We start from the raw sequence: 7,642 nt of genomic DNA, 5'->3' as shown, positions 1-7,642 counted from the left end.
TAGGGGCAACTTTGTCGACCCTAAAAAGTGCGTAGAAGAATATACGATCGATCGATCGCACCCAAGATGCGATCGATCTCAATCACAAAATATACGAAGGTGTACATCCTGTGACTGCGATCGATCGCACCCAATGTGCGATCGATCGCAGTCACAGATGGTTAAAAGATATTACACACACACACACACACACACACACACACACACATATATATATATATTTATTTATTTATTTTATTTTAATTTTTATTGCATAATGTACAACAACTTTGATAGTGATACAATGAAATGATAGGATCAAGTGACAATCAAAATTGAAACAATTGAAATTAAAGGTTCGTTCAAACATCCGTTTGATCATAGTACATTTGTTCAATCGATCATGATAGGATCAAATGATCGATTAAACTTGAAACAATTAAAATTGAAGGTTTGATCGAATATGCGATCAATCATAATGAATTAGTTCGATTGATCGTGATAAGATCAAATAATTGAAACAATTGAAATTGAAGGTTTGATCAAATATCCGATTGGTGCTACCTAGTGCATTCGTTCGATCGATCGTGATAAGATCAAATGATCGATTAAACTTGAAACAATTAAAATTGAAGGTTTGATCGAATATGCGATCAATCATAATGAATTAGTTCGATTGATCGTGATAAGATCAAATAATTGAAACAATTGAAATTGAAGGTTTGATCAAATATCCGATTGGTGCTACCTAGTGCATTCGTTCGATCGATCGTGATAAGATCAAATGATCGAACAAAATTCAAACAAATTAAATGTTTGATCGAACATTGAATTGAAGTCTAAGCATTTTATATTATATTAGTGCATTACTTAAATTGATCGGGATACAATCAATAAAACTTGACATGATTGAAGGTTCAATCGAACATCTGATAAAATCAATTCCGATCGATACTATTACATATTAGTCTGATCGATCGTAATGGGATCAAATGTTCGATCAAACATCTGATCGATCATAATGAATTAGTTCGATTGATCGTGATATGATTAAATGATCAATCAAACATCCGATCGATCCTAATAGATTAGTTCGATTGATCGCGATAGGATCAATCGTTCGATCAAACATCTGATCGATCATAATGAATTAGTTCGATTGATCATGATAGAATCAAATGTCCGATCGATCCTACTGAATTAGTTCGATTGATCGTGATAGGATTAAATGTTTAATCGAACATCCGATCAATCCTAGTGAATTAGTTCGATTTATTGTGATAGGATCAAATGATCAATCAAACTTGAAAAAATTGATGGCTCGATCGAACATCTGATCGATCCTAGTGAATTAGTTTGATTGATCGTGATAAGATTAATTGATCGATCCAACTGGATACAATTGAAGGTTCAATCGAACATGTGCATCTTACATGTTCAATAAATACATGTAATTTTTATAGATTAGGTGAAAAGAAATTCTTCCAACCCATTTTGGAGAAAAACTTTGTCCATATATATATATATATATATGTGTGTGTGTGTGTGTGTGTGTGTGAGAAAACTACAAAATGATGTATATATATTAACAAATAAAAAATAGAAAACTTTACTAATTATGACCCAAAAAATTAAATTATTATTTTTTTCAATCAATTTTGACTTAAAATAAAATTAATAAGCTAATATAATTGTCTAAATAAGTTCAAATAAAAAAAATTAAAAAGTGGACAATCAGCGTCAACATTATAGGTTGACGCTGATAGTATGGTTATCAGCGTCGACTAAGTCGACGTTGATATAAAACTATGTCAGTTTCGTACAAATTAGAAGGCGGGATCCATTGGCGCGGCGGGTGAAATTTTCGGAAAATTTGTTTTGTATCTCCCCCTTTTTTCTTCTTCGCCTCTCTAACCCATTCTTCTCATGTTATCCCCTGCCTTCTGCCTGCCTTCTGCAGTTCTGCACAATACCAGGAGAGAGAGCTAGAGCGAGAGAGAGAGATCAACACAAGAGAGAGAGAGAGAGAGAGAGAGTGATGGACAAACGGAGAGAGACAGATGAGACTGCGAGAGAGAGAGAGAGATGCGATTCAAAGTTGCAGACGCACAACCATGTATTTTCTCCTTCTAGTTGCAGACGCACAGCCAGGTTCTCTCTCATCCGGTCCTCTTTCTCGCTCTCCTCTCTCTCTCTCTCTCTCTTTCTCTCTCTCTCTCTCTCTCTCTCTATATATATTTTGTTTTCTTAGGTTTTATTCAATTTCTTTACGTTAATCTCAGATCTGACTTTTGGTCTGTGATATGATATATATCTCTTTGTCTCTCTCACTAATGAACATTTGTCTTTCTCTAGTTGCCGAGCAAGGAAGAAAGAAGAGCTTCAGGTAAATTTTCTTCCTCTTCGTCTTCTCTCTTTTCGTTACTGTCTGCAATTCTCTCTCGTCGGAACCCTGTTTTCTCATGCTTTGGTTTAATTTCGAATCTTGGTGCATATTTCTGAATTTACGCTTCATGTTGGCATACCTATGGATGATTTGAGAGTATTTTGCTAATTTTGGATTTGGGGATGAAAAATTTTAGAAGCCCGCCCCTATTTGTTTTTTGTAGAAGCCCCTAGTATATGGAATTTGAGGATTATTGGGTCAACGCTAATGATGGGTGTTGTTTTGATTTTTGGATAATTTCTTGATTTGATTTTGTGTGTTTCTTGATATGGGATTTTATTTTGGGGACCCTATTCATAAATGTTCTTAATCATTTATATGGAATTTGAGGACTTTGTGTGTTTCTTGTAGCAAGGTGGAGGGTCAGGTTGTGGGTTCAAGTCCCACTGGGTGCATGTGTAATTTACCATTAAAAAAAAAGTTTTCTAATGACATCTCCTAGGTTATCTGATCTCAGTAATGACATGTAGATTTGTAGGAGGATTGCCAGGTGCTTGTGTTATGGTTTATTTTCCATCGATGAAACGAACACCTTTTTTTAAAAGAAAGAAAATTACTTATCTTCATTTTTTCCTCCCTATTTAGGGTATCCCATGTATCTTTTAGGTTGCTGCTGGTTCTTATCCATCTCTAGCTTGTCCTCAATTATAACGGAGTTGAGCTTACTCATAATAACCCTGTGTTTTGAGATCATTGTTTGATTGGATGCCTGCCCTAGAAAGTCTTGCTTTTTTTTCTTTTTTTTTTTCGGACTTCCTTGACCTTTTGGAATTTTTGATTGTAACTTTTGGGAGAATTTTGTACAATCTCCATGTACTTGAGTGCTCTCTTTTTATCTTAGTAAATGTATTACTTATAAACAGAGTAAGTCCATTTGTGATGCAACTTGTTAACTAATTGTTTTTGTTTTCTCAATTCAAAAGAAGAAGAAGAAAATGCTTGTGAGTATGATTTTGGTATGCGCTGGTTTTGAAATAAGCCAAAGAATCAATTAAACCTCTCAATAAAAGATTAAGAAGTATCAAATTTTGTGATTATATTATGTCAGTCGTGTTTAGTAGAGTTGTTTCCTTCCAAGTAATTTTGACTTTTGGTATCTGGTATAATGCTGATATCATTCATATGAACTACTCTTTTTGTTTGTTTGTTTGTTTTTTTATTTTGTTTTTTTATTTTTTATTTTTTTCAGTATTTGGATGACCTTGGGATGTGTATATTTTTGCAATTTCAACTTCAAGTACCACAAACAGTTTTCCTCGTTGAAACTTTCCTTTATCTCTCTAATGGTATTTTGTAGTGATTGTTTTCATTTGCCTTTTAGTATCATCATCCTGAGGATGCAAGGTCTAAGTGTTTGTGGGAAATAGTAACATGATAAAATTGATCAACAATCAGAAGATTTGAAGCAAAGGGTAAAAGGTAAAGAGAGTGGCGGTTCTGTATAAGGAGATGTCAGCATTGCATAGGAACAAGAGGAAAAAGAGAATGAAGAAGAAAAAGAAGAGAGTAGTGGAGAGGAAGCAAAAAAAGAGGGTGAGTTTTACTTTCATTATTTTTTAAGAGAATTTTTGTGTCTATCTTTAGATGGATCATGCATTTGAGCTGTAAATATGGCTACTTCATTTTATTCATGCGTGGTTGTTAGTAAGTTTGTAGTTCATATTTTTTCAAAATTGTTCTTCTTGTTGCCATGTAAACCTGATAGAGTGGGTATGCTGCCAGTATTTGGGATGCAAGGAGAACCTTCATATTCTTGCAACTAAACAACTCCTACTGATTTTGAATTGCATGGAAGGGGATAAAGCTGTATTTCTTTTGGTTGCACTGTCACATGTGATAGATGGATGGCCCACAAAATTAAACATCATCGGTTCCGTGGTAAACTTGAGGTGGGAATGAAAGTCATTCTTTATGTCATTATTAATCAATTGTGACTGTGGCAATTCATATGCTAAGTTGAGAACTAAAGAAGTTGAATAGACTCCTAGTAGACACCTTTCGCCGCACATTGTATATTCTTGTGTCTAAAAAATTTACCAAAAGAGTTTAAGAATCATTCATACGGCAATTCACAATAAGCTAAAGAAATGTTTCAGAATGCAATGCAATTTTGTTTTCAATATGTGGTGTATATATATAATGCATTTGCAACTTAGAGGTTTATGCTTATATAGTAATTTGCGTCCAAGAATAAAATGCATCTTTCAACTTATATATATATAAAAGCAAATGCATCTTTTAGTATAATTACATTGATTTATTGATTACAAAGTCCAAATACAATACTAAGACAAAGTAGAATGTGTGTTCCCTCTGCTACAGCTACTGAGGCAGATTTGAAGGACCATAAAAAAAATGAGAGAGAGAGAGAGAGAAAGAAAGAGAAGATTTAATTTAGGAAATGTGCTGAAATTGGTGAAATCAAAGGGCATTACTTGAATGTTGGTGGTAACAAGTTGCTTTGATTCAAAATCTGATTAGCTGTTCTCCAATTACTATAATTAGAACATTCCTACCTGTTTCTATTAGTATTTTATGTGCAGAATTGACTACGCTTTCTAAACTTTATTGAGCTAATTCAGTTATTGGACAAATGGAATTCAATTAGAAAATATGAATGTTATCTTCTGTCTTGTGGTGATTAAATTTCAAATAAGGGTTTGATTTTATTCTTGAGCCTTGAATTGATAAATTTCAAATAAGCATTTTCATACTTCAGCCTTTAAATTTTGGTCGATCAGCTCTTTTTGGCATTTAGATGTATATATATATATATATATATATATATATGTTACTCATACCAGTGTTCCCTGGTTCTGCGATCGATCGCAGAATTTTTTTTTTTTGATTTTTTAGGACCATTAGGGTCGACTTTTTGGACGCTAATGGTTAAACTATCAGCGTCCACTTTGGTTTGGACGCTGATAGTTATTATTTTTATTATTTTTTTAAAGGACCATTAGGGTCGACAAAGTGGACCCTAATGGTTAACTAATAGTGGACGCTAATGCTTGACTATCAGCATCGACTAATTCTTTCGTTTACATCATCTTTAGGGTCAAAACATTGCGCCTTTTAGAGTCGATCAAGTGGACACTAAAAGTGATCATTAGGGTCGACTCTAAGTGGACGCTGATAGTTAATTTTTTTTAAAATTTTTTAGGACCATTAGGGTCGACTTTGTGGACGCTAATGGTTAACTATCAGCGTCCACTTTCGTTTGGACGCTGATAGTTATTATTATTTTTTTTTTTAAAAGGACCATTAGGGTTGACAAAGTGGACCCTAATGGTTAACTAAAAGTGGACGCTAATGCTTGATTATTAGGGTCGATTTTCGCTTCCGTTTACATCATCTTTAGGGTCAAAACATTGCGACTTTTAGGGTCGATAAAGTGGACGCTAAAAGTGATCATTAGGGTCGACTTTTAAGTGGACCCTGATAATCAGACATTTGATCATTAGGGTCGGACTATTAGCGTCGACACCTTTAGGGTCGAAAAGTCGACGCTGTTGGCAACAGCGTCCACTTTAGGACCTTTAGGGGCGACTCAAAGTCGCCCCTAAATACCTAATTTCTTGTAGTGTATGCTAATAGTTTATGCCTACATCTTTTCTTTTCGTGCAAGTAGATAAAAAATTGCACTCCTTATACATCAAAAGCCTTGAGTGGGTCCCAAAAAAAAAAAAAAAAACCCCTCGAGTGGGAAGATATGATTTTATAAGAGTGATTAGGCGACTTATAAGAGATATTATTTTTGTACTATTAGCCATGACCAAATGGAAATCCCATGTTTTGCTTATAACTAGACAGATCAGAAATATGTTTACGAAAAAGAAAAATAGATTTTTCTAACCTTTCTGGTTTAGTAGGAAAAGATTGCCAAGTGACTATTTCCATAGTTAATTATAAGGGGTAATTATCTTTTACCCCTATGAACTACAGCGCCTTGACACTTTCTCCTCATGAACTACCAACTATGATACTTGACTCTATCAAACTACCATCTTATGACAAAAAGCTCAATTTCATTAGTCAAAAAAGTAAAAATTGATAGTCAACGGTCATGTGCAAGTCATGTGACATTTTAAATTTTTTTTCTTCCACTTTTGCCCTCATGAAAAGATATTTTCATGTGTTGGATTAGGGTTTAGGAGGGTATAAACATCATTTTCTCTGTCTGAAGTGAGGGCAAAAGTGGAAGAAAAAAAAATTTAAAATGGCACATGATTTGCACTTGACCGTTGACAATCAATTTTAATCATTTTGATTGACGGAAGGGGGCCTTTTGTCATAAGATGGTAGTTTGATGGGGTCAAGTGCCATAGTTCGTAGTTCATTGGGAAAAGTGTCAATGTGCTGTAGTTCACGGGAGCAAAAGATAATTACCCCTAATTATAAGATGAAAGGAAGATGAGTATAGCCCACATCGAGAGTTAATGGTATGTTTATAAGAAATGCTCATGGGTACTATATATGTTTCATATTGCTTACTTACTAGGTAAAACTGTGCTTTATTTAGGGAAATTTTAAATTGACTAATCCATTTGAAGTAATAGTAAAGATATAACTAGCGTTTTCTCCTAAATCATTATATATGGTATTAACAGGATTTATGTTTAGGGGGTCAAGATTTTTTTTTTTATTGAAAGAAAAAAAAAACCTAAAATTGAATTAAAACTAATTAAAAAATATAACTAAGCACTCCATGTTAAGTTGTTAACTCGGAGCTAGCACTCGAAAGAAAAAACAAGAAAAAAAAGAAAAAAAAAAAAAAAAACAAATAGTACTTGGTGTACGTTAACTCGAAGCTTGAAGAAATTCTGACGAAATTTTTATCAACTTGACATTTTGATTAGGTGCGCGATTTTTTATATTTATATTTTCTGTGTTAAAAATTGTGAATATTTCAAAAGAGAATTTGAACTTATATTTGTATGGTTAACTCAAGTTACTGTTGAAAAAATTTGCCCCCTTAAGGATGGGCAACAGAATATATGAAGTAATCCTACGAGAACTAAGTGAACTCTTTGAGAGGAGAGGGGGGCAATTACCACCTCATCGAAGTCACCTCTTTTTTTTTTTTTTTTTTTTGTTGAAAGGAATTGATCATTATCATTGATAATAGATTAGAAGTGGAGCACGAAAGAAACTCTATCAACAATTATGAGATAGAGCTAATTGCTCCATCAAAACAATATTACTAATAAAATTTGT

General features: G+C 33.6%; 1 long non-coding RNA gene across 1 annotated transcript; it reads left to right on the top strand.

Moving 5' to 3' along the window:
• Window positions 1–2,003: 2,003 nt before the first annotated feature.
• Window positions 2,004–4,233, top strand: LOC132168575 (uncharacterized). The gene is made up of 4 exons (XR_009438891.1): window positions 2,004–2,130; window positions 2,335–2,365; window positions 3,747–3,958; window positions 4,148–4,233. It is a non-coding gene; the product is annotated as an uncharacterized LOC132168575 (long non-coding RNA).
• The last annotated feature ends 3,409 nt before the right edge of the window (window positions 4,234–7,642 follow it).

The sequence above is a fragment of the Corylus avellana genome, chromosome ca2 (genome assembly GCF_901000735.1).
Source record: "Corylus avellana chromosome ca2, CavTom2PMs-1.0".
Lineage (NCBI taxonomy): Eukaryota > Viridiplantae > Streptophyta > Magnoliopsida > Fagales > Betulaceae > Corylus > Corylus avellana.
Note: the sequence above shows the minus strand (reverse complement) of the source record. Positions and strands in the feature narration are given on the sequence as shown.